This window comes from Hyla sarda, unplaced genomic scaffold (assembly GCF_029499605.1).
Source record: "Hyla sarda isolate aHylSar1 unplaced genomic scaffold, aHylSar1.hap1 scaffold_305, whole genome shotgun sequence".
NCBI classification, from domain to species: Eukaryota; Metazoa; Chordata; class Amphibia; order Anura; family Hylidae; genus Hyla; species Hyla sarda.
This window is the reverse complement of record NW_026609770.1, coordinates 110,410-137,731: the sequence shown is the minus strand read 5'-3', so window position 1 is coordinate 137,731 and position 27,322 is coordinate 110,410. Positions and strand designations below refer to the sequence as shown.

The 27,322-nt window shown below is 46.7% G+C and overlaps 4 non-coding genes and 1 pseudogene across 4 annotated transcripts; all 5 read left to right on the top strand.

The window, feature by feature from the left end:
• Nucleotides 1-1,841: 1,841 nt before the first annotated feature.
• On the top strand, nt 1,842-2,059 carry LOC130328254 (U2 spliceosomal RNA; annotated as a pseudogene).
• A 5,389-nt stretch (nt 2,060-7,448) lies between these two features.
• On the top strand, nt 7,449-7,634 carry LOC130328226 (U2 spliceosomal RNA). The gene has a single exon (XR_008872280.1). It is a non-coding gene; the product is annotated as a U2 spliceosomal RNA (small nuclear RNA).
• Nucleotides 7,635-9,722: 2,088 nt separating this feature from the next.
• LOC130328289 (U2 spliceosomal RNA) lies at nt 9,723-9,913 on the top strand. The gene has a single exon (XR_008872319.1). It is a non-coding gene; the product is annotated as a U2 spliceosomal RNA (small nuclear RNA).
• Nucleotides 9,914-12,003: 2,090 nt separating this feature from the next.
• Nucleotides 12,004-12,194, top strand: LOC130328287 (U2 spliceosomal RNA). The gene has a single exon (XR_008872318.1). It is a non-coding gene; the product is annotated as a U2 spliceosomal RNA (small nuclear RNA).
• A 2,090-nt stretch (nt 12,195-14,284) lies between these two features.
• On the top strand, nt 14,285-14,475 carry LOC130328286 (U2 spliceosomal RNA). The gene has a single exon (XR_008872317.1). It is a non-coding gene; the product is annotated as a U2 spliceosomal RNA (small nuclear RNA).
• The last annotated feature ends 12,847 nt before the right edge of the window (nt 14,476-27,322 follow it).

Below are 27,322 nucleotides of genomic sequence, written 5' to 3'. Positions count from 1 at the left end.
CAGGTAGGGCATGACATGATAGGCAGCTGCCTTGATAGCGGGTGGGTGCTGAATGTTCCTAATTGACAAAATAAGATTAATGCTTATGAAGAAATATAAAATCTCATCCCTTCCCCAATATCGCGCCACACCCCTACCCCTTAATTCCCTGGTTGAACTTGATGGACATATGTCTTTTTTCGACCGTACTAACTATGTAACTATGTAACATAACATGGGGGGGGGGGGGGGGGTCTCCTGGCTGTTCACACAGGTGTGTCATTGCTGTACATTGACCATGCATTGCTTCTGTGGTATTGCAAAGGCAAAGACAAATGCTTCCAGCCATCCATTGCACTAATGGATTGGTCATCAGCTGGCTGTCTATGTCCCGCATCAATATAGACCAAAGTACAGAGGGTTAGGCTATGCTATTGTGCACCTACCTGATGCATCAGAAGGTGCGAGGCCCTTGCTAAATTCTGTGCACAGACTTTGAGATCTATACTTTAGACTGTATCTAAACCTGCTCCAACATGGACTGACATTCTGGCCTACTTTCAGCCGATGCGACTTGTCTGTCGCTGAACAGTCGCTTTTTATGTATTCAGCACCTATGTATAATGTTGTAAAAATGCTCTAGAAGCTAAAGTCGCAGAAATGTCACACATATTTGGCCTGCAACTTTCTGTGCGACAAATTCAGACAGGAAAAATCAGTATAAATCCTTAGAAAATTATCCCCCAGTGTCTCCATCTGCTGGCGGTATTGAATAAGCATTGCTGCACTGATGGGGTATGCATTAGACGAAAAAAAAGAAGAAAAAGAAGAATAATACGCCCAGAAAAGAGGCGAAAAGGAGAAAAACGTAAAAAAACGTGAAAAAAAAGTAAGAGGAAGAGAAGTGAAAAAAAGGTGGAAATGGGTTTAAAAGTGATTTCGGCGGAGAAATATATATATATATATATATATATATATATATATATATACGCGCACACACACACATATATATAAACGTATTCTCCGTTGAGATATTGCAGCCGCTGCTGTGTCCAGGCCCAGGAGCCTTAGCACTGTGCTGTGATGTCACTCAATACCACTGACATCACTAGGTGTAAACAACATCTCTCCTTTGCTGTGTATGTGACTATGGAGCTGTTTGGTGATGTCGTCTATTATGGCCTTCATAGAAGCAACAGGAGATTGTTGCATCCATCTAGAACCCTCAGAACTACAGTGCTATGATGTCACTCACTTCCACAGGCCTTGCAGAGTGTAAACAACAACAACCCAGCTTTGTTGTGTATGTAACCATAGGGATTTGTGATGTCACCTAGAACCTTCACAGCAGCGACAGCTTTATGAGGAGCATCAGCACTGCTCTGCCTGAGCAGAACCATCACCGCCATAGGTTGTCAAATAACCCGGGTATACCCCCACACAGGTAAGTCCAATGGGGTGCAGGCATGTCCTCTATGCTTACAGCTTCCCGTGGGTGTTGGTTTGATACCGTTTGGGGACAGCCAAGGAGGCATCTGCAGGCAACAAAGGTAGGTGTGTGCTTGTGTGTGTGTTTCCTATGCAGATCCTAAGCCCAGTGTCACATGCAAGTAGGAGGAGTAAGAAGGGTTCCTGGCAAATCCGGGTTATGGATTGCATTTAAAAGGCCCCGTGGGAGTGCAATGGGCCCCTGTCTTGCTGCTTAGCAATAATGGTATGGGTTTAGGTTCTGCTGTGTGTACTGGTGGTTGACTGCCCCCCAGCCCAGAGTGTGCATGGAAAATTGTCTGGCAGCCTCCCTGACAGCAAGCAGTGATAGTGCCCATGAAGGGCACCTTGTTGGGCCCGCCCCTTTCACGGTTATCGCTTCTCGGCCTTTTGGCTAAGATCAAGTGTAGTATCTGCATTTGGTCTGGTCGGAAGGTGTCTGTGGTACCCCGCTTCTCGGCCTTGGGGGATTGTCTCTCCTTACGGAGGGACTTCACCCCCTTGCTGCTATTGGGGAGCGGGCTTAGTCCACGGACAACGGGTTGCGATCCCCCTGTCTCTGGGACCTTGTGTCTCAGAAGGCATTTTCGGTACGTTGAGCGTTACCTGTAGCTTCGGAAGCACCTAGGGTACCCCCGACCTCTGCCTTGGGTAAGGGTTCCGCTTTTATAGCGGGATTCCGAGCCCCTGCTGCTATTGGGGAAGGGGCTTAGTCCCTGGGTGTGGAAGATGCCGTTCTCCTGGGCTTTCCCCTCTGGGGAAATGTCGATGCGAAATACCATCCGCATAGAGGTGTCGGAGAGCCATCGTCAGTTGAAGAACCTCCGCTTCATTGCGGAGGTGATTCTTCTTGACTACTTCCGCCTCAATAGGGAGGACATCCTGTGTCTAAATGACCAGGAAAGCCGTGGCCTGTATACCGTCACCTTCACGGCCACGGCGTGTTGCGATAACATCTATGCAACCTTGTCTGGTGCGGACCAGAGGGACGATCGACTCGACGGTCTTTCGTTCCAGTTCCTCTATGGTGAGGAACATATACCGTTGGTGGTGGCTATGCACAGCCCTCATGTGACCACGGAGGATATAGCCACTTTTCTTCGGCGATACTGCGAAGAGGTGCGATTCGCAAACAAAATCTTGAACTCCGTGCGGTTCTGGAACGGCAAGAGGAAGTTCTGGGTCAAGCTCCGTAAGGATCCCGGTGGTATTGGGGGTCTTTGCCATCCGCCCCCAAATTTTGCCATCGGGAGAGTTCGGGGCTTCCTGTTCTATCCTCAAATGCCTATGTATTGCCGAAATTGCTTGAGGTTTGGCCACACCCAGGAGACCTGCGGCGCGGAGCGTGTGATTCGCTGCAATAGGTGTGGCCAAGAAGGTCACATAGCCTCAAGATGTAGCCATACGATAAGGTGCAACCTCTGCGGAGAGGAAAATCACGATTTTAATTCCTGTCCCCATAAAGCAAAAACTACGATGGGTGGGTCAAGGCTGGGCCCACCCAAAGAGGGGACAGGACAAAAGACGTCCTTTTTTAAGATGCCCAAACCCCAGATGGCAGGTACTGATGGGTCCAGGCCCAAGACCTCTGGTGCTCCATCGGGGGGCCCACCGGTGGTAGTGCTAGGGGGAGGCCATGGGGATTCCACGAAGCCCGGGCGGGTGATCGAGTTTACTGCCCGGGAAATTGAAAGACGTCGATCGACTTCCTACCTGGCTCAAGAGCCCGCCGAAACTTCTGAAGGGGGCTCACCTGTGGCGGGTGGCAGCCGACGGTCCTCGGTGGGGGCAAAAGTGGACCCAAAATTGCAGCATAAGCCAGGTACTGGCTTGGCCCAGGGTCGCCCTGCTCCGGACGAAGAGGCCCCGGTGAAAGCCCGCCGGAAGGGGAGCCAGATGGCCAGGTCTGAGCCCGGTCCTGTTACTCCGCCTATACAGGACAGGGCCAAGAAGACAAGTGGCGCCAAACCAGGGTTTGCTGCCCCGCCAGCAGTGGACCCGGTGGGTAAAACTGGCCATCGTCGATCGATGGGGAAGTTGGAGCAACAGTCCTCAGCAACGCTTGCTGGGGAACAAGCGATGAAAACTTCCCAAGGTAGCGGCAAAGGTTCCGGAAAAGAGGCCTCACAGGCCCCTGTGCAGCAGTTCCAGTCGTCAAATGATGAAAGAAGACGCAGATCCATCAGCCGGGGGCCAGAGATTACATCGAGTGAGAGCAACACAGAGGATATGGACAGCAGTGTGACATTTAAAAGACAAAGAGAAGAAGAAGAGGAAGACATTCAAAGGAAAGCGGCGTGCCGTAGTTCGGACGAGAGCGAGCTCAGGGTCGGGGCATCATCGATCTCAAGCTCCGACCCTCAGAACATCAAGGAGCTGATGACCCCGCAGGCGGGGGATGACGGTACGCAGCTTATTATTGACTTTGATTCTCCAAGCACGGACTCTCCATAAACTATGCCTATCCCTGTAAAAATTGCCTCACTCAATGTGAGGTCCTTAAAGAGCCCTGATCGCAGGGCTGCTTTATTTTCTTATCTAGAGACATGTGACTTTGACCTTTGCCTGCTACAAGAATGTGGAATCCCTAGTAAAATGGACTATAAAGACTTAAAAGAAGACTGGAAGCTGGGCCCATCCATATGGTCCGGTGCAAATGACTGTCGTTCTGTGGGTGTTGGGCTGCTCTGCCGAGGCCAGTCCTTTTCTATTCATACAGTAACTGAGATTGTGCCTGGCAGAGCTCTTTTAATTCATCTATATTTTAATGGACTTTTAATTCGTGTTTTAAATGTGTATGCCCCTCCTGATAAACAGGAGCGGGCAGAACTATTTGAAATTTTACCACTGTTTTGTGTTGGGTCTTCCCCCCTGCTGGTGGGAGGTGATTTTAACTGCATACGTGATGGGGAACACCGGCAGGGTGGGGATATTAATCGTAAAGACCGCACTTCTTACCTGCTTAAAAATTTTATTGATGATTTTAATTTGAAAGATTGCTGGAAGGATCTCTTGCCGGAGGACCCAGGCGCCACATGGTCCAATGGAAGAGTGAGCTCCAGAATCGATTTTATTTTTTCCTCTAGAGCTTTTAAACCCCTGAAATGCACGCTCGAGCAGAATATCTTCTCTGATCATAAGCTCCTCTTGGTGGGCCTGGAGCTAGAGGGGGAGCAAAAAGCAAAAAGGGGCCTCTGGAGATTAAACACCACACTCCTAGAGGACCCTGAGATAAAAGAGGAGTTTGTGCGGACCTACCAATGCTGGCAATCACAAAGAAAACCCCACGAGCCTATGCTGCACTGGTGGGAGGGCACCAAATCTAAAATCAGATTTTTTTTTATCAAAGCAGGTAAGAAGAAGGCAAAAATGGAAAAACAGTGGTTTTATGTTCTTAACATGCGTTTAAATGTACTTTTTAAATTGAAAGAAGCTGGTATGGATGTAGAAAATGATATTTTAAACCTTAAAACTGAAATAAAACATGCCATAGAAAAGAAAGGGAAACAAATCATTTTTAACTCACATGTGCAGCACCTGGAGGAGGGCGAGAAATGTTCCCGTTTCTTTTTTAAAAAAGTGATGAATAGGAGGGATATCATCCAAAACCTTGAGGGTGAATCCACTCCAAAAGGCATGTTAGATGCAGTTTTTAACTTCTACCAGCTTCTTTTTAATAAGAAAGATCTTAATCCATCCTTTTTAGAACATGTTCTTAATTCCCTTGATTTTAAGCTAGATGTTTTAGACCAGGAGGTTTTATCCCGTGATCTTAACTTAGATGAACTTTTATTTGTTTTTAAAAGTTTTTCTAGTGGGAAGGCCCCTGGGGAAGATGGTTTACCCATCGAATTTTATTTAGCTTTTTGGGATATTTTAAAGGATGATATGGTTTTATTGTATAAAGAAACTTTTATTGTTAATGAACTTCCCCCTTCCTGGAGGAGGGGGATTGTATCATTACTTTTTAAAAAGGGTGAAAAGGATATGCTAAAAAATTGGCGCCCCATCACACTTTTAAATGTTGATTATAAAGTTTTAGCCAAGTTATTAGCTGTCCGTTTTAAACCTTTTATTCATAAATTAATTCACCCAAATCAGGTTTGTGGGGTACCTGGAAGGTCTATAGCTGAATCCCTAAATATTTTAAGAGATGTTTTATGGTATTTTAAGGATAGAAATCAAACTGTAGCAATTTTATCCTTAGACTTTGAAAAAGCCTTTGATAGGGTCTCCCATGAATACCTGTTTTTAGTTCTTAAAAAGATGGCAGTGCCTGAAACGATTTTAAGCCGAATCATGCTTTTATACCGATCCTGTTTTAGTCAAGTCTCTGTTAATGGCTTTTTAACCAGCGGTGTTCCTCTTTTATCAGGTGTCAAACAGGGCTGCCCCCTGTCCCCACTCCTTTTTATTTGCGCAATCGAACCACTGATGGCCCTCCTCAGAAAAGACCGGGTAGTAAGAGGCGTACCGATACCTGGTGGAGGAGGGACCCATCTAAAGGTGTTGGGGTACATGGATGATGTCACCATACTGTGCCCGGACTCTCCATCCATGAGGGGGGCATTGAGGAACACCAGCTATTTCTGCGAGGTCTCTGGTTTTAAGCTAAACACAGATAAATGTGACTGTTTTTATATTGGCTCCTGGGATTCATCCATCACCCCAGGAGTCACAATGCAACAGGATCAAATTAAAGTTTTAGGTATTGTTTTTAACCAGGTCAATGATGGGAGCCCTAACTGGGATTCAGCTATAGCTAAGATGGAGAAGAAGATTTTAATGTGGAATCTTAGAAACCTTACCATGGAGGGGAAGATTTTAATAATAAAGATGGTTTTACTCCCTATTATGCTATACATTGCCATGGTATTTCCTCCATCTATTTTATACATTAAAAAAGTAACTAGAATTGTTTTTACTTTTTTATGGGGTTCAAAAATGGAGAAATTAAAGCGTGATTTTATGTACAAAAGTAAAGATAATGGCGGGAAAGATGTTCCTAACCTTTTTACTTTCTTTTACATAAAGTATTTCTGTTTCTGTTTTAAAATTATTAAATCCGATGGCATTTTTAGCTGCTTTTTAAGGTACGCTGCGGGCATGGTTTTTAAAAGATGGTTGCGCATCCCTCTGAACGCTCCGGTGCTTCTGTGTCCCCCAAAACATTATGTGGTGTTGGAAAAGACAGTCAGGCTCCTAGGTCTCCAAGATTTGGAGCCTGACATACTGGGGGACCAGAGAAAGGTATCAAAGGTCCTCAGGCGGAGTGAGGTTACCCTGGCAGTGTCCAATTTCACACAGGCAAGATCCAAAAAGGTATGGCGGAACGTGTACGGGAAGTTTCTGGCGAATGTACACAGGGATCTTGCCTGGGCAATCGTCCACCAGTGCCTCCCTACTCGTGAGTTTCAGCACAGGCGAGGACTGGTGGCGAGAGCCAAGTGCCCGAGAGATGGCTGCGGAGTGGACGAAACGGTGCTGCACATATTTTGGAACTGCCCTTTTGCACGGGAGCTTTGGAGGAAGGTAGGCCCACTTTTGAAGTGGGCCTGCGGCCTAAAAGATTTTAATCACGAATGTGTCTTTTACGGTCTTTTTAACTGCCCCAATTTTAAACAGCAGATGATCTGCTGGATGATTATTAATTGTTTTAAAAATGCCATCTGGAAAGTTAGGAACATCTTACTTTTTAAACATGATTTTATTGATGTTAAAAACTGTATAAAGCTGGCCCTGAGTGAGATGTACATCTATTACCTAAGAGACAAGAAACAGTTGGGGGCCAGCGAGGCAGCATCCATGTGGTGTCTGCCTCTATGGAACGAAATAACAGTATAATCAGTTTTTATGACATTTGTATAATGTTTTATCCTGCCATTTTTATTTTTTCTCCTTTTATTACTGGTTTTATTATTTGTATTTTAAAACTTTTGTGAACCTTTTATTATTTTGCATTTTAAATTTTGTATGGTTTCTTATTTATTCAATAAAATTTTGTTGAAACCTTATCTGTTCTTATCAGTTTAATATCTGATACGTCCCCTATCTGGGGACCATATATTAAATGGATTTTTGAGAACGGGGGCCGATTTCGAAGCTTGCTTCCGTCGCCCTATGCATTCACCCGATATGGCAGTATCTTCGGGTACAGTGCACCACCCCCTTACAGGGTTAAAAAGAAAGATTCCTACTTTCATTGCTACCTGCTTGCTGGCTAGCCAGCTAGCCAGCCCTGTGGGCCTTGCTGCTGCTGCAGCCAAAAAACTAAAGGTGGTGCTTCTGCTGCTTCTGCTTCTGCTTGTGTCTGGCCGCTGTTGGAGCGTCCAGGCACAGGACTTCTGCTGCTGCTGACTAAATGGCCTCCTTAATTGGATCATTTGAGTAGCCAGCACACCTGTGCAGGTAGGGCATGACATGATAGGCAGCTGCCTTGATAGCGGGTGGGTGCTGAATGTTCCTAATTGACAAAATAAGATTAATGCTTATGAAGAAATATAAAATCTCATCCCTTCCCCAATATCGCGCCACACCCCTACCCCTTAATTCCCTGGTTGAACTTGATGGACATATGTCTTTTTTCGACCGTACTAACTATGTAACTATGTAACATAACATGGGGGGGGGGGGGGGGGTCTCCTGGCTGTTCACACAGGTGTGTCATTGCTGTACATTGACCATGCATTGCTTCTGTGGTATTGCAAAGGCAAAGACAAATGCTTCCAGCCATCCATTGCACTAATGGATTGGTCATCAGCTGGCTGTCTATGTCCCGCATCAATATAGACCAAAGTACAGAGGGTTAGGCTATGCTATTGTGCACCTACCTGATGCATCAGAAGGTGCGAGGCCCTTGCTAAATTCTGTGCACAGACTTTGAGATCTATACTTTAGACTGTATCTAAACCTGCTCCAACATGGACTGACATTCTGGCCTACTTTCAGCCGATGCGACTTGTCTGTCGCTGAACAGTCGCTTTTTATGTATTCAGCACCTATGTATAATGTTGTAAAAATGCTCTAGAAGCTAAAGTCGCAGAAATGTCACACATATTTGGCCTGCAACTTTCTGTGCGACAAATTCAGACAGGAAAAATCAGTATAAATCCTTAGAAAATTATCCCCCAGTGTCTCCATCTGCTGGCGGTATTGAATAAGCATTGCTGCACTGATGGGGTATGCATTAGACGAAAAAAAAGAAGAAAAAGAAGAATAATACGCCCAGAAAAGAGGCGAAAAGGAGAAAAACGTAAAAAAACGTGAAAAAAAAATTAAGAGGAAGAGAAGGGAAAAAAAGGTGGAAATGGGTTTAAAAGTGATTTCGGCGGAGAAATATATATATATATATATATATATATATATATATATATATATATATACGCGCACACACACACATATATATAAACGTATTCTCCGTTGAGATATTGCAGCCGCTGCTGTGTCCAGGCCCAGGAGCCTTAGCACTGTGCTGTGATGTCACTCAATACCACTGACATCACTAGGTGTAAACAACATCTCTCCTTTGCTGTGTATGTGACTATGGAGCTGTTTGGTGATGTCGTCTATTATGGCCTTCATAGAAGCAACAGGAGATTGTTGCATCCATCTAGAACCCTCAGAACTACAGTGCTATGATGTCACTCACTTCCACAGGCCTTGCAGAGTGTAAACAACAACAACCCAGCTTTGTTGTGTATGTAACCATAGGGATTTGTGATGTCACCTAGAACCTTCACAGCAGCGACAGCTTTATGAGGAGCATCAGCACTGCTCTGCCTGAGCAGAACCATCACCGCCATAGGTTGTCAAATAACCCGGGTTTAACCCACACAGGTAAGTCCAATGGGGTGCAGGCATGTCCTCTATGCTTACAGCTTCCCGTGGGTGTTGGTTTGATACCGTTTGGGGACAGCCAAGGAGGCATCTGCAGGCAACAAAGGTAGGTGTGTGCTTGTGTGTGTGTTTCCTATGCAGATCCTAAGCCCAGTGTCACATGCAAGTAGGAGGAGTAAGAAGGGTTCCTGGCAAATCCGGGTTATGGATTGCATTTAAAAAGGCCCCGTGGGAGTGCAATGGGCCCCTGTCTTGCTGCTTAGCAATAATGGTATGGGTTTAGGTTCTGCTGTGTGTACTGGTGGTTGACTGCCCCCCAGCCCAGAGTGTGCATGGAAAATTGTCTGGCAGCCTCCCTGACAGCAAGCAGTGATAGTGCCCATGAAGGGCACCTTGTTGGGCCCGCCCCTTTCACGGTTATCGCTTCTCGGCCTTTTGGCTAAGATCAAGTGTAGTATCTGTTCTTATCAGTTTAATATCTGATACGTCCCCTATCTGGGGACCATATATTAAATGGATTTTTGAGAACGGGGGCCGATTTCGAAGCTTGCTTCCGTCGCCCTATGCATTGACCCGATATGGCAGTATCTTCGGGTACAGTGCACCACCCCCTTACAGGGTTAAAAAGAAAGATTCCTACTTTCATTGCTACCTGCTTGCTGGCTAGCCAGCTAGCCAGCCCTGTGGGCCTTGCTGCTGCTGCAGCCAAAAAACAAAAGGTGGTGCTGCTGCTGCTTCTGCTGCTTCTGCTTCTGCTTGTGTCTGGCCGCTGTTGGAGCGTCCAGGCACAGGACTTCTGCTGCTGCTGACTAAATGGCCTCCTTAATTGGATCATTTGAGTAGCCAGCACACCTGTGCAGGTAGGGCATGACATGATAGGCAGCTGCCTTGATAGCGGGTGGGTGCTGAATGTTCCTAATTGACAAAATAAGATTAATGCTTATGAAGAAATATAAAATCTCATCCCTTCCCCAATATCGCGCCACACCCCTACCCCTTAATTCCCTGGTTGAACTTGATGGACATATGTCTTTTTTCGACCGTACTAACTATGTAACTATGTAACATAACATGGGGGGGGGGGGGGGGTCTCCTGGCTGTTCACACAGGTGTGTCATTGCTGTACATTGACCATGCATTGCTTCTGTGGTATTGCAAAGGCAAAGACAAATGCTTCCAGCCATCCATTGCACTAATGGATTGGTCATCAGCTGGCTGTCTATGTCCCGCATCAATATAGACCAAAGTACAGAGGGTTAGGCTATGCTATTGTGCACCTACCTGATGCATCAGAAGGTGCGAGGCCCTTGCTAAATTCTGTGCACAGACTTTGAGATCTATACTTTAGACTGTATCTAAACCTGCTCCAACATGGACTGACATTCTGGCCTACTTTCAGCCGATGCGACTTGTCTGTCGCTGAACAGTCGCTTTTTATGTATTCAGCACCTATGTATAATGTTGTAAAAATGCTCTAGAAGCTAAAGTCGCAGAAATGTCACACATATTTGGCCTGCAACTTTCTGTGCGACAAATTCAGACAGGAAAAATCAGTATAAATCCTTAGAAAATTATCCCCCAGTGTCTCCATCTGCTGGCGGTATTGAATAAGCATTGCTGCACTGATGGGGTATGCATTAGACGAAAAAAAAAGAAGAAAAAGAAGAATAATACGCCCAGAAAAGAGGCGAAAAGGAGTAAAACGTAAAAAAACGTGAAAAAAAAGTAAGAGGAAGAGAAGGGAAAAAAAGGTGGAAATGGGTTTAAAAGTGATTTCGGCGGAGAAATATATATATATATATATATATATATATATATATATATATACGCGCACACACACACATATATATAAACGTATTCTCCGTTGAGATATTGCAGCCGCTGCTGTGTCCAGGCCCAGGAGCCTTAGCACTGTGCTGTGATGTCACTCAATACCACTGACATCACTAGGTGTAAACAACATCTCTCCTTTGCTGTGTATGTGACTATGGAGCTGTTTGGTGATGTCGTCTATTATGGCCTTCATAGAAGCAACAGGAGATTGTTGCATCCATCTAGAACCCTCAGAACTACAGTGCTATGATGTCACTCACTTCCACAGGCCTTGCAGAGTGTAAACAACAACAACCCAGCTTTGTTGTGTATGTAACCATAGGGATTTGTGATGTCACCTAGAACCTTCACAGCAGCGACAGCTTTATGAGGAGCATCAGCACTGTTTTGCCTGAGCAGAACCATCACCGCCATAGGTTGTCAAATAACCCGGGTTTAACCCACACAGGTAAGTCCAATGGGGTGCAGGCATGTCCTCTATGCTTACAGCTTCCCGTGGGTGTTGGTTTGATACCGTTTGGGGACAGCCAAGGAGGCATCTGCAGGCAACAAAGGTAGGTGTGTGCTTGTGTGTGTGTTTCCTATGCAGATCCTAAGCCCAGTGTCACATGTAAGTAGGAGGAGTAAGAAGGGTTCCTGGCAAATCCGGGTTATGGATTGCATTTAAAAAGGCCCCGTGGGAGTGCAATGGGCCCCTGTCTTGCTGCTTAGCAATAATGGTATGGGTTTAGGTTCTGCTGTGTGTACTGGTGGTTGACTGCCCCCCAGCCCAGAGTGTGCATGGAAAATTGTCTGGCAGCCTCCCTGACAGCAAGCAGTGATAGTGCCCATGAAGGGCACCTTGTTGGGCCCGCCCCTTTCACGGTTATCGCTTCTCGGCCTTTTGGCTAAGATCAAGTGTAGTATCTGTTCTTATCAGTTTAATATCTGATACGTCCCCTATCTGGGGACCATATATTAAATGGATTTTTGAGAACGGGGGCCGATTTCGAAGCTTGCTTCCGTCGCCCTATGCATTGACCCGATATGGCAGTATCTTCGGGTACAGTGCACCACCCCCTTACAGGGTTAAAAAGAAAGATTCCTACTTTCATTGCTACCTGCTTGCTGGCTAGCCAGCTAGCCAGCCCTGTGGGCCTTGCTGCTGCTGCTGCAGCCAAAAAACAAAAGGTGGTGCTGCTGCTGCTTCTGCTGCTTCTGCTTCTGCTTGTGTCTGGCCGCTGTTGGAGCGTCCAGGCACAGGACTTCTGCTGCTGCTGACTAAATGGCCTCCTTAATTGGATCATTTGAGTAGCCAGCACACCTGTGCAGGTAGGGCATGACATGATAGGCAGCTGCCTTGATAGCGGGTGGGTGCTGAATGTTCCTAATTGACAAAATAAGATTAATGCTTATGAAGAAATATAAAATCTCATCCCTTCCCCAATATCGCGCCACACCCCTACCCCTTAATTCCCTGGTTGAACTTGATGGACATATGTCTTTTTTCGACCGTACTAACTATGTAACTATGTAACATAACATGGGGGGGGGGGGGGTCTCCTGGCTGTTCACACAGGTGTGTCATTGCTGTACATTGACCATGCATTGCTTCTGTGGTATTGCAAAGGCAAAGACAAATGCTTCCAGCCATCCATTGCACTAATGGATTGGTCATCAGCTGGCTGTCTATGTCCCGCATCAATATAGACCAAAGTACAGAGGGTTAGGCTATGCTATTGTGCACCTACCTGATGCATCAGAAGGTGCGAGGCCCTTGCTAAATTCTGTGCACAGACTTTGAGATCTATACTTTAGACTGTATCTAAACCTGCTCCAACATGGACTGACATTCTGGCCTACTTTCAGCCGATGCGACTTGTCTGTCGCTGAACAGTCGCTTTTTATGTATTCAGCACCTATGTATAATGTTGTAAAAATGCTCTAGAAGCTAAAGTCGCAGAAATGTCACACATATTTGGCCTGCAACTTTCTGTGCGACAAATTCAGACAGGAAAAATCAGTATAAATCCTTAGAAAATTATCCCCCAGTGTCTCCATCTGCTGGCGGTATTGAATAAGCATTGCTGCACTGATGGGGTATGCATTAGACGAAAAAAAAGAAGAAAAAGAAGAATAATACGCCCAGAAAAGAGGCGAAAAGGAGAAAAACGTAAAAAAACGTGAAAAAAAAGTAAGAGGAAGAGAAGGGAAAAAAAGGTGGAAATGGGTTTAAAAGTGATTTCGGCGGAGAAATATATATATATATATATATATATATATATATATATATATACGCGCACACACACACATATATATAAACGTATTCTCCGTTGAGATATTGCAGCCGCTGCTGTGTCCAGGCCCAGGAGCCTTAGCACTGTGCTGTGATGTCACTCAATACCACTGACATCACTAGGTGTAAACAACATCTCTCCTTTGCTGTGTATGTGACTATGGAGCTGTTTGGTGATGTCGTCTATTATGGCCTTCATAGAAGCAACAGGAGATTGTTGCATCCATCTAGAACCCTCAGAACTACAGTGCTATGATGTCACTCACTTCCACAGGCCTTGCAGAGTGTAAACAACAACAACCCAGCTTTGTTGTGTATGTAACCATAGGGATTTGTGATGTCACCTAGAACCTTCACAGCAGCGACAGCTTTATGAGGAGCATCAGCACTGCTCTGCCTGAGCAGAACCATCACCGCCATAGGTTGTCAAATAACCCGGGTTTAACCCACACAGGTAAGTCCAATGGGGTGCAGGCATGTCCTCTATGCTTACAGCTTCCCGTGGGTGTTGGTTTGATACCGTTTGGGGACAGCCAAGGAGGCATCTGCAGGCAACAAAGGTAGGTGTGTGCTTGTGTGTGTGTTTCCTATGCAGATCCTAAGCCCAGTGTCACATGCAAGTAGGAGGAGTAAGAAGGGTTCCTGGCAAATCCGGGTTATGGATTGCATTTAAAAAGGCCCCGTGGGAGTGCAATGGGCCCCTGTCTTGCTGCTTAGCAATAATGGTATGGGTTTAGGTTCTGCTGTGTGTACTGGTGGTTGACTGCCCCCCAGCCCAGAGTGTGCATGGAAAATTGTCTGGCAGCCTCCCTGACAGCAAGCAGTGATAGTGCCCATGAAGGGCACCTTGTTGGGCCCGCCCCTTTCACGGTTATCGCTTCTCGGCCTTTTGGCTAAGATCAAGTGTAGTATCTGTTCTTATCAGTTTAATATCTGATACGTCCCCTATCTGGGGACCATATATTAAATGGATTTTTGAGAACGGGGGCCGATTTCGAAGCTTGCTTCCGTCGCCCTATGCATTGACCCGATATGGCAGTATCTTCGGGTACAGTGCACCACCCCCTTACAGGGTTAAAAAGAAAGATTCCTACTTTCATTGCTACCTGCTTGCTGGCTAGCCAGCTAGCCAGCCCTGTGGGCCTTGCTGCTGCTGCAGCCAAAAAACAAAAGGTGGTGCTGCTGCTGCTTCTGCTGCTTCTGCTTCTGCTTGTGTCTGGCCGCTGTTGGAGCGTCCAGGCACAGGACTTCTGCTGCTGCTGACTAAATGGCCTCCTTAATTGGATCATTTGAGTAGCCAGCACACCTGTGCAGGTAGGGCATGACATGATAGGCAGCTGCCTTGATAGCGGGTGGGTGCTGAATGTTCCTAATTGACAAAATAAGATTAATGCTTATGAAGAAATATAAAATCTCATCCCTTCCCCAATATCGCGCCACACCCCTACCCCTTAATTCCCTGGTTGAACTTGATGGACATATGTCTTTTTTCGACCATACTAACTATGTAACTATGTAACATAACATGGGGGGGGGGGGGTCTCCTGGCTGTTCACACAGGTGTGTCATTGCTGTACATTGACCATGCATTGCTTCTGTGGTATTGCAAAGGCAAAGACAAATGCTTCCAGCCATCCATTGCACTAATGGATTGGTCATCAGCTGGCTGTCTATGTCCCGCATCAATATAGACCAAAGTACAGAGGGTTAGGCTATGCTATTGTGCACCTACCTGATGCATCAGAAGGTGCGAGGCCCTTGCTAAATTCTGTGCACAGACTTTGAGATCTATACTTTAGACTGTATCTAAACCTGCTCCAACATGGACTGACATTCTGGCCTACTTTCAGCCGATGCGACTTGTCTGTCGCTGAACAGTCGCTTTTTATGTATTCAGCACCTATGTATAATGTTGTAAAAATGCTCTAGAAGCTAAAGTCGCAGAAATGTCACACATATTTGGCCTGCAACTTTCTGTGCGACAAATTCAGACAGGAAAAATCAGTATAAATCCTTAGAAAATTATCCCCCAGTGTCTCCATCTGCTGGCGGTATTGAATAAGCATTGCTGCACTGATGGGGTATGCATTAGACGAAAAAAAAGAAGAAAAAGAAGAATAATACGCCCAGAAAAGAGGCGAAAAGGAGAAAAACGTAAAAAAACGTGAAAAAAAAGTAAGAGGAAGAGAAGGGAAAAAAAGGTGGAAATGGGTTTAAAAGTGATTTCGGCGGAGAAATATATATATATATATATATATATATATATATATATATATACGCGCACACACACACATATATATAAACGTATTCTCCGTTGAGATATTGCAGCCGCTGCTGTGTCCAGGCCCAGGAGCCTTAGCACTGTGCTGTGATGTCACTCAATACCACTGACATCACTAGGTGTAAACAACATCTCTCCTTTGCTGTGTATGTGACTATGGAGCTGTTTGGTGATGTCGTCTATTATGGCCTTCATAGAAGCAACAGGAGATTGTTGCATCCATCTAGAACCCTCAGAACTACAGTGCTATGATGTCACTCACTTCCACAGGCCTTGCAGAGTGTAAACAACAACAACCCAGCTTTGTTGTGTATGTAACCATAGGGATTTGTGATGTCACCTAGAACCTTCACAGCAGCGACAGCTTTATGAGGAGCATCAGCACTGCTCTGCCTGAGCAGAACCATCACCGCCATAGGTTGTCAAATAACCCGGGTTTAACCCACACAGGTAAGTCCAATGGGGTGCAGGCATGTCCTCTATGCTTACAGCTTCCCGTGGGTGTTGGTTTGATACCGTTTGGGGACAGCCAAGGAGGCATCTGCAGGCAACAAAGGTAGGTGTGTGCTTGTGTGTGTGTTTCCTATGCAGATCCTAAGCCCAGTGTCACATGCAAGTAGGAGGAGTAAGAAGGGTTCCTGGCAAATCCGGGTTATGGATTGCATTTAAAAAGGCCCCGTGGGAGTGCAATGGGCCCCTGTCTTGCTGCTTAGCAATAATGGTATGGGTTTAGGTTCTGCTGTGTGTACTGGTGGTTGACTGCCCCCCAGCCCAGAGTGTGCATGGAAAATTGTCTGGCAGCCTCCCTGACAGCAAGCAGTGATAGTGCCCATGAAGGGCACCTTGTTGGGCCCGCCCCTTTCACGGTTATCGCTTCTCGGCCTTTTGGCTAAGATCTTGTATCTTGTCAAGGGGCTCTGAGTTCGTCGAACCTTCGGCCTTGAGGCATCGGCGGTTTTTTAGCCGTCTTAAGCCTCATGCTGCTATAGGAGGAGGACTTACAAAGAACGGGAAGGCGATCCCCCATGGCGACCCTTAGGTTTGCTGCGCATACTGAAACTCGGATTAAGAACACCTTCCGTATTGAAGTGGATGAGGAGAAAAAGGAGAAGATGACTTTGGAATTTTTTGTCAAGAGAATTATGCTGGATTTATTGCACATTCAGAGAGAAGATGTGTTTTGCCTAAAAGACCCAGGTAAAGGACTTTTCATTCTTACCTTGACTTCCGCATCTGCATGTGACCATATGTTTGAGAAAGTTCGGGAGCTTGCCAATGAGGAGGATATGAAAGGACTTGTTTTCATTGCTCTATATTCTAATGGCGATGTTCCACTGGTGGTTACTATGCACGATCCATACGTGGATATAAGAGACATTGTCTTATTTTTAAACCAATATTGTGCGGAAGTCAAATACTCTCATAAAATAATGAATGCAATGGACTTTTGGACTGGAAAGCATAAGTTTGCTGTTAAGTTCAGAGAAGATGTGAGAGGAATTGGAGGTCTGTGTCGCCCACCTGCAAATTTTTTAATTGGGCGTAAACGTGGCTATTTATTCTACCCTGGGATGCCGTATTATTGCAGGAAATGCCATGAATATGGTCATACACAAGAATCTTGCAAAGAGGAAGTGGTTATTTGCAAAAGATGTGGCCAAAAAGGCCACACCACTTTGGACTGTCAAAATGAGATTCTGTGTAATGTGTGTAAGCAGAAAGGACACGCTTTTAAGGATTGTCCTCAACGCTCCTGGGCCAATATTGTGGCTACGTCGGCTGGTCCCTCGATGAGGAAGAGCTCCATGGATGCTGTGCCTGTGCCTAAGACCCACACCCTGAAAGTGATGCCTGAGTCTTCTGCTACCGGAATTCCTGTGATACCTGCTGTGGCTCATGTCTCCAAAAGCATTGTGTCCCCGGGGAAGGTCGTGGGACCTGAGACAGAAGTGAGGGGTTCTCCTCTCATGGAAGTTGAGGGTCCTGGACCGCCCAGAAGGGATACAGAGGAGATGGATGTAGAAGAACGGCGAAAGAGGAAAAGCAGAGACCGGAAAGAGGAAAAGGGCCTTAACATCAAAAGGAGTGGTCGAGTTAGTGCGGACGAGGGGAACGTGGAGATTGTCTGCCAAAAGGTTATAACAGCATCCGACCCTGTTAATATTGAGGAATTTGTGTCACCACCTACAGATTGGGGTTCTTTGTCTGAGGATAATGAATGACCCAGGAGCTACCAAGTGTTAATATCTCCTCCTTCAATGTGAGGAGTTTGAAGAGCCCAGAGAGGAGGGCTGCTTTATTTTCTTTCTTGTCTTCTTTGCCTACAGACATTTTATTTTTACAGGAATGTGCCATTGATTATGATATCAATTATTCATCTTTGAGATCTGAATGGACTCTTGGCCCGTCTGTGTGGTCAGGGGATAATGAGAGGAAAGTGACTGGTGTTTGCATACTGTTCAAGAGCAGTGAGTATAAAGTTACCTCCTTCACAGACATTGTACCCGGTAGAGCCCTGCTCGTTCATATTATTTATAATGACATGAATATGAGACTTTTAAATGTATATGCCTCTCCAGATAAGGATGAAAGATCTGATTTATTAGAGAAAATTCAGTTTTATTTACCGGGTTCATCCCCGCTTATCATCGCTGGTGATTTTAATTGTATAATGGCAGGAGAGGAGCGGGCTGGAGGATCTGAACAAAGGAAAGATAAGACTGAAAAACAACTAAAGGATTTTATAGTTGATTTTAATTTAAAAGATTTGTGGAGAACCTCTTTCCCTAATGACCCTGGGTATACCTGGGGGAATAGCCTTTATATGTCAAGGATTGATTATATTTTTGCTTCTGGATTTGCATTTTATGGGAATATGCAATTGACTTCTACCTTTTTTTCAGATCATAAGATTTTATCTGCTACATGTAAGTTTGATGGGGTTTGCAGAGCCAAAGGAGTCTGGCGTCTGAATATCTCTTTGCTTGAAGATGAAGAAATTAAATGTAATTTTATCTATCTTTTTAAAAAATTGCAGAACTCAAGGACTAATTTTAATTCTCTTTTAGCATGGTGGGAATTCTGCAAGGTAAAATTTAAAGAGTATTTTATTAAGATGGGTGTTAAAAAAACAAAAGAGAAATTGAAATGGTATAGAGATCTTAACACAAAACTACAAACCTATTATCAACTCAAAGAGCTGGGTGTATATGTAGACGATCTGATTTTAAGTGTTAAAAGTGATATTCAGAAGGCTATAACTAACAAAGGGAAAGAAATAATTTTTAACTCCAAAGTTGAATGTAAAGAGAAGGATGAAAAGTGTACAAGATTCTTTTTTAAAAAGGTAATGGAAACAAAAAAGTTAATGATTAACATTGAGGATGAAACTACTAATGTAGGAATGTTATCCAAAGCTAAATCCTTTTATCAAGATCTGTTTAATGAGAAACCCATTGATATATCTGCTGCTAATTTTCTCCTAAGCACTTTAGATTGTGGTTTAAGTAAGGAGGACCAAGATGCACTTTGCACAGAAGTAAGATGCCAAGAATTAGAAATTGCTGCTAAAAGTTTATCCACAGGTAAAACACCAGGTTCTGATGGACTTCCTGTAGAGTTTTATAAAACCTTTTGGGACATTTTTAAAGATGATTTGCTTAATATTTTTAAGGAGGCTTTTAATTCTGATGTTCTACCTTTATCTTGGAGGAGTGGTATAGTGTCTCTGATCCCCAAAAAGGGGGATAGGAACAGCTTAGAAAATTGGAGACCAATTACGCTTCTTAATGTTGATTATAAGATTATGTCAAAAATTTTTGTTAACAGAATGAAGCCGTTTTTGTACAAGGTCATCCATGTGGATCAGGTATGTGGTGTCCCAGGAAGGAGTGTAGCTGAACCTTTAAATGCTATTAGGGACGTCATATGGTATCAGCAAGAGCGGAATCAAAATCTAGCCATTCTATCTCTAGATTTTCATAAAGCGTTCGATAGAGTATCACATTGTTTTTTATGGATGGTTTTACAACGCATGGGTTTTCCTAACATATTTATTAAGCAAATTGCTCTCTTATATAAAGGTTCTTTTAGCAGGATTTTAATAAATGGTTTCCTTACAGATTTTATTAATTTATCATCAGGGGTAAAGCAAGGCTGCCCTCTGTCTCCTATACTGTTTATATGTGCAATAGAACCTCTGTTAAACTTAATAAGGAATGATAAAATAATAAAAGGAGTGCCAGTTCCTGGAGGTAATAATGCCACCCTTAAAGTGTGTGGCTATATGGATGATATTAATGTTTTTTGTGAAAGTGCCTTCTCTTTACAAAGAGTTGTTGATGTTACTGATTTCTTTTGTAAAGCTTCTGCTTTTAAACTTAATTTATCTAAATGTGACTGTTTTTATATAGGTAAATGGGAAAACGTGCAAATACCAAACCTAAAATTACAGTCAGAAAAAATAAAAATCCTTGGAGTCATCTTTGATAAAAATAACAATGGTGAGGAAAGTTGGCTAATGGTAAAAGAAAAGGTAAAGAAAAAGGTAGACTTTTGGTCCCTTAGGAAATTATCCTTAGAAGGTAAAATTTTGGTGATTAAGGCTATGCTAATACCCATTATGCTCTATTTAAATATGATTTATCCTCCTAATGAACTTATGTCTAGGCAACTTCAGAGGATTCTCTTTGAGTTTCTATGGAGTTCTAAAGCAGAAAAATTAAAAAGAGATACTATGTATAAGTCACAAAAAAATGGAGGAAAACAGGTTCCCTGTATTAGAAAATTTTTATACTTAAGGTTTTTTAGTTGGTGTTTTAGGGGACTTTTTATGAAAAGTGTATGGTCCTGTTTTTTAAAGTACTCTGCGGGACATATTTTTAGAAAAAGAGAATGGGTGTTTTTATCATTATCTTCTCCTGTACTTTTAACTCCGCCTAAACATTATGCCATCTTAGAAAAAATTATACGTATGTATAACCTTAAAGACTTTGACTTGTTAACCTTGAGGGATGCTCGCAAGATAGAAGTACAGTTAAATTTGCAAGAAGAAATATGTATGGTCTCTAATTTTTCTTATAATAGGTGTGTACAAATATGGAAAAAGGTAAACGAGCCATATCTTTTTAATGAGCACAAGGATTTAGCATGGATGATTATCCATGAGTGTCTTCCGGTAAGATTTTTCCAATATAGAAGAGGTCTAAATGCTGTATGTGTCTGTCCCCGGGAAAATTGCAATATAGATGAAACTGTTTTGCACCTTTTCTGGAATTGTTATTTTGCACAAAAGGTTTTTAGACTAATTGGTTCTTTATTGAAATTCCTAACAGGTCTAAAAGTTTTAAATCATGAAGTTGTTTTATATGGCAAAAGTGATGGAGTTACGAAAGAAAAAGAGAGAATTTTGTGGATTTTTATCAACTGTACAAAAAATGTATTATGGAAAGTTCGTAATATCCTTGTCTTCAAAAGAGATTTTATTTGTGAAAAAGAATGTTTGAAGATGATATACAGTGAAGTTTACTTGTACTATTTAATTGATAAAAAGAGATATGGGCAGAAAAAAGCATTAGCTATGTGGAATTTACATTTATGGAAAACAGTATTTGATGTATTGTAAACATTTTTTGTGATGTATTTAAGTTTTTGAGTTTTTTTCAATAAAAATGTAAAAAAAAAAAAAAAAAAAAATCTGTTCTTACCTGGCAGGGGAGATACCATGATCGCTACGGTCTGAAGAACTCCAAGCATTGTGGTAGAGATTTTGCGTAGTACGATTGCAGTACTTTTCGTTCTTATTAGAACCGCATTTCTCTAGAGCATACCACCTGAAGATCGTCTCCTGCCTGCCTCGGAACATCTGAAGAAGGAGAAGATCTTGAAGACTGCAGCTCCGGAAGAAGCCGACGAAGAACCTGGAAGAAGGGAATCGGCGGTGAATTCCGGAACAGCGGCGAAGAGGAAGGCGGCGCAGAATCTTTTCGAAGAAACTCGCTGCCTCTGGAGAAGGATTTGCATAGCTCCTCCCACCGGGACCGGATCTGCATAGCTCCTCCCACCCGGGAAAGAAGACTTTGCGAAGCCTCTCTCCACAAGCAAGCAAGGAAGCGGAAAAGAGCCTGCTGGAAGAAGCCATGGCCTCAACCAGCAAGTCCACCCAGGAGGCTGCAGGGCAAGGCCTGGAGGTCCAGCCCCAACCACAGCAAGCTTCAACCTCCACCACGGCAAGGCAGAAGGGCGGCAGAATTCCTAACCTGGAAGCTCCAACCCTGGAGCCCTGGATGAGGCAGACTGTTGCCTTGAAGCTCAAGCCCGTGGACGGAAGGGTGCCGGACATGTCCCACGACGTGTTCTGCAAGAAGATGCTGGCGGATCAAGGCTTCCCCACGGCTGACACCCTGGGAATAGCAACCTTCTTTTCGGGAATCTTCTACATCACCTTTGCCACCATTGGGACCTGTAGAAGATACTGGGAGGTGGTGAAAGCGGCGAGTCCCGAATCCCCTTTCTCTCGCTTTGTGGGCAACTGCCTTATTCAAAGAGAGGAGAGGCGGGTGACGGTCTCAATGCGGAACCCACACACCCCAGGCACGGACATCTCGACCTTCCTGAAGCGCTTCTGCACCGTGGTGAGGGAGCCCACCCGCATCCTGAACTCACTCGGATACTGGACCTGCAAGTGGTCTGTGGTCGTCAGACTCAACAAGAACCCTGCTTCTCCAGACGGACTACAGCACCTGCCAACGACATTTTCCTTGGGCAACTCCACAGGACTTATCTTCTACCCGGACATGCCGCAGACCTGCAGGAGATGTGGCAAGATGGGCCACGAGGGCAAGGACTGTACGGAGGATGCCTGCAGGTATTGCCGTGTGACAGGTCACACGACCAAGGACTGCCCCAAGAGCAAGACCTGCAACCTCTGCGGACTGGCAGCCCACAGCTACAAGGACTGCCCCCAGAGGGAGAGAACATGGGCATCTGTGGCAGCGAGAGCACCGAAGCCAGCCCCAGCTCCGGAGCCAACACCACGGATGGCCAAGCCGACCAAGGAGGGTAAGAAGGCGAAAGCCACCACCCCTGCCCCGTCCCGCCCCTCCCCTGCCCCTCCCGCCCCATCCCCTGCCCCTCCCGCCCCATCTCCTGCCCCATCCCGCCCCACCCCTGCCCCATCCCGTCCCACCCCTGCCCCTCCTGCCCCATCCCGTCCCACCCCTGCCCCTCCTGCCCCATCCCGTCCCACCCCCGCCCCACCCCCTCCCACCCCCGCCCCTCCTGCCCCACCCCGCCCCACCCCTGCCCCCCGTACCCCACCCCGGCCCACCCCTGCCCCCCGTACCCCACCCCGGCCCACCCCTGCCCCGTCCTCCCCTGCCCGGCCCACCCCTGCCCTGTCCTCCCCTGCCCGGCCCACCCCTGCCCCGTCCTCCCCTGCCCGGGCACTCTCTCCTGCCCCCCGCCCCACCCAGCCTCCTTTCTCTCCTGGCCCAGCAGCACCTAACCCCCCTCCAGCTGCTGGTGCCCGCCCTTCGGAGGACTTTCCTGTGCTTCCTCCCCCAGGTACCATACAGAGGAAGAGGAAAGGAAGGGACAACGTATCAGAAGAGTCCCACAAAAGAAAAATAATCGAGACCTGCGAGACCCCTCAAGCTTCAGATGAGGAGGAGGAGATGGAGCAGGTCTGCGAGAGCCTTGAAGCTTCAGAAGGAGAGGAGGTGATGGAGCAGGCCCAAGTGGAGCAGGTCCAAGCAGAGCCAGTCCAAGCTCAATCTATGGAGGAGCTGCTGCAGGACCCAGAGGTTAAGAAAATCCTGGACACTCCGTCCAACACGGTCTACGACGAGTTCTTGGAAGGGCGCTACGAGAAGCCACAGGAGCCGACAGGCGCCAGAGAAGAGGACCCGTCCGACCAGACTGGTAACTAGTATCAGAACTAACCTCTCTTTTTATTCCCATGGCTGATCTCAACATCTTCTGCATTAATGTGAGGAGTATTAGAGCTTGGTTTAGATTTCAGACTGTTCTTACGTTCTTAGATTCCCAGAGGTGTGATGTTTACATGTTGCAGGAATGTGCTTTGTCTGCTTCTAGGTCTTACAACCATCTGGCCAGGCAGTGGCCTCACGGCCCTTCCTACTGGTCTGGTGGGGGCGACAATAGGTCTGCGGGGGTGGCCATCCTGATCGGGGGAGGTAACTTTGCACTTGATTCCGTCCGGGAGCTCGTCTGTGGCAGACTTCTTGTCGCAGACGGTTCCTGGGCGGGTGAGCCCGTGCGGCTCATCAACGTGTATGCCTCCCCTGAGAGGGATGTCCGACTGGAGGTTCTCCAGGCCCTGCGGGCTGAACTCGCCACCACTAGAGCAGTAGTGTTGGGTGGTGACTTCAACTGCCCCATTGAGGTGGACGGGCGCAGTTCTGGCACATCCGCCAACCTGGACGTGACGTCTAAACTGCTGATTGAGATGGTGACGGAGGCATCCTTGCAGGACGTTGTCGGGTCCGTCGGGAACGGCTCCGTAAACTATACGTGGAGCCGCCCCGATGGCTCGCTCCGTTCTCGGATAGACTTCATCTTCACTTCGAGAGCAGTCAGAAAGGTGTCGTACTCTATGGTCCCCTGCTTCTTCTCTGACCACAGGGCCATTCGATTCCGGGGGACTCTGGGCCATGGATTCCCACCTGGCCCGGGCTCCTGGAAGTTGAATTGTGCCCTGTTGGAGCAGAGGGAGGTCATGGAGGAACTTAGGGATGCTTACCTTGTATGGCGAAATGACAAATGTCTGTTCAAGTGCATCAGCGATTGGTGGGAATATGTTAAAGTCGAATTCCGTTGTTTCTTTCAGGCAAAAGGCAGACAACAGGCGTGTGCGAAGAAGTGGGACTTGAGGAAACTGCAGCGCGAGCTGCGGTCCCTGCAGGACCTGCTCCAGTGTGGCTGGGACGTCAGGGAGGAGCTGGAGGAGACCAAAAAGAGCTTGAAAAGGCACTTTGAGGAGGAATCCAAGCGAATCGTCTTTCGTTCCAAGGTGGAGAACCTGGAGAAGGGTGAGAAATGTAACTCTTTCTTTTTCAGGAAGCTCCATGCCGGCCACACGCCCCTGACTGAGCTACGAGATGAGACCGGACACATGAGGAGCGGCAAGGAGGAAGTGATGGGGGTCGCCCACGACTTCTACAGCAACCTCTACGCCCCCAAGTCATCCGACCCCGAAGCCGCCGAGAGGTTCCTGTCAGGTGTCACTAACGTTGTTGATCCCGCAGGTGCGGCGGCAATGGACGATCCCTTGACGGTGGGGGAGCTGCTCTCTGCCGCTAAATCCTTTAAGCCCGGCAGGACCCCGGGCAGTGACGGTCTCCCGGCCGAGCTCTACGTAGCGCTGGGTGACCTGATCTGTCCGGACCTGTTGGAGGTGTACGAGGAGATGGTGGTGGGGGGCAGAATGCCTCCGTCGTTGAGGGAAGGGATGATCACGATCTTGTATAAGCGGAAGGGGGAGAGATGTGACCTGAAAAACTGGCGTCCCATCTCTCTCCTGAACGTGGACTACAAGATCCTCGCCAAGGTGCTGGCCAACAGGCTGAAACCTGTCATGGGGCAGATCGTCCATCCGGACCAGACCTGCAGCATTCCTGGCCGCAGGATTGCCGACAGCCTTGCCCTTGTGAGAGACACGGTCCATTACATCCAGGACCGCGGGGGCCGCGCCGCCCTGGTCAGCTTAGATCAGGAGAAGGCGTTCGACCGTGTCTCCCACGCATTCATGGACAGGGTTTTGCGCAGGCTGGGTCTGGGGAAGATGTTTTGCTCTTTTGTTAACGTTATGTATTTTGACATTTACAGCACGGTGTTGGTGAACGGCTGGAAGACTGACCCCTTTTCCATTCTTTCAGGGGTTAGACAAGGCTGCCCTCTTTCACCTCTCCTTTTTGTTTGTGTTATAGAGCTCTTCGCTGAGACTATCCGGCAGAATGGAGAGATCAGAGGGATCACCGCACCAGGACCAGATCGCCACGAGGTCAAGTGCTCGCTCTACATGGACGACGTGACCGTCTTCTGCGCTGACCAGCGTTCGGTGACTGCGCTCGTCCAGACCTGCGAGGACTTCGGCAGAGCTTCGGGGGCAAAAGTCAACTGCGGGAAGTCGGAGGCCATGCTCTTCGGGGAATGGCACCTGGCTTCTCCCGCCCCCTTCCCCTTTGCCGTTAAGCCGGACTTCATTCAAATTCTTGGAGTCTGGTTCGGGAAGGAAGGAGCGGCCCTTAAGTCTTGGCAAGACCGACTAGGAAGGATAAACTCGAAGATCGGACTGTGGAGCTCCAGAAAGCTCACGATGGAAGGCAAGGCACTTGTCCTGCGGAGTGAAGTTTTGCCTGTGCTCCAATATACCGCACAGGCCTGGCCTCCCCATACCACCGTTTGCAAGGCCATCACCCGGACAGTGTTTGGCTTCGTCTGGGGCAAAATGGACAGAGTCAAGAGGACCGTGATGTACAAGGAACCCCGCAAGGGTGGGAAGGGAATACCCGACATCCCCGCTCTGCTGAGGGCCTCCTTTGCATGTGTCACGGTGCAGCGGACTCTTGTAGAAAAGACTGGCTCAGCGGGCAGGTCCATGTCTCGCTTGCTTCTCATGCCCCTCTGGAGACAGCTGGGCTGGGACAAGTGGGACAGCTCCATCCCTTACAACTGGAACACTCCCTGGTTCTATGGGGATGTTGTCCGGTTTGTGAGGGAGCACCAGCTGGAAGGACTGAAACCAGACCTATGGAAGCCAAAGACAATCCACAAGCTCATCCGAGCTAAGGACTCGACCGAGCTGGTTCCGGGACTCCCCGCAGCCACTGCAGAGACAGTTTGGAACAATGTGGCCTCAAAGCGGCTTACCAATGGACACAAGGACTTGTCGTGGATGGCCGTCATGGGAGGTCTCTCTCTCAGGTCATTCATGCATGCCCGCAACCTGTGCAAGACCCGGTACTGCCCCCGTTGCCCCTACGTGGAGGAAACATCTTTCCACGTGTTTTGGCAGTGCCCCTTTGCACAGGGTCTGTTGGACGCCCTAGAACAGGAACTCAGAGACTCAGTGCCCAGGAGCTGCCTATCGTACCATTCGGTGCTTTACGGCCTGTTCCCTGGGACCCACGACGTGGAGGCCATCCAGGAGGCCTGGCGCCTTATGAACTGTTTTAAGGACGCAGTGTGGCTTGCCAGGAACCGCCTCGTGATCAACAGGGAAAACATGTCCGTCCGGGACTGCCGCAGGTTCATCAAGAACCTGCTTAGAGACTATTCCATCTTGGACAGCTCGGCCGTTGATGAGGAAGAAGAGGAGTGAAGACCCCTCTCCTTCTCCCATGTCTCCCTGAAGATACAGCCCAACAGTTTGGCCCTGTGATCCGCCCCCTCCCTACCCCCACATAGTCGCCCACACCCCTACCCCGATCACAGATTGTATTATTTGGTTTTTGTTTGATCTCTTGTGCTTTTCTATTGCAGGATTGAGCTGAATGTTAGAGTAGCATGGTGTGCGATGTATAGCTTAGGGAACCTTTGCTGTGTATTGTACTATCATGCTTTGTGTGACTGTAATTTATTGTACGACTTGTAATGACTGAACGGAAAAT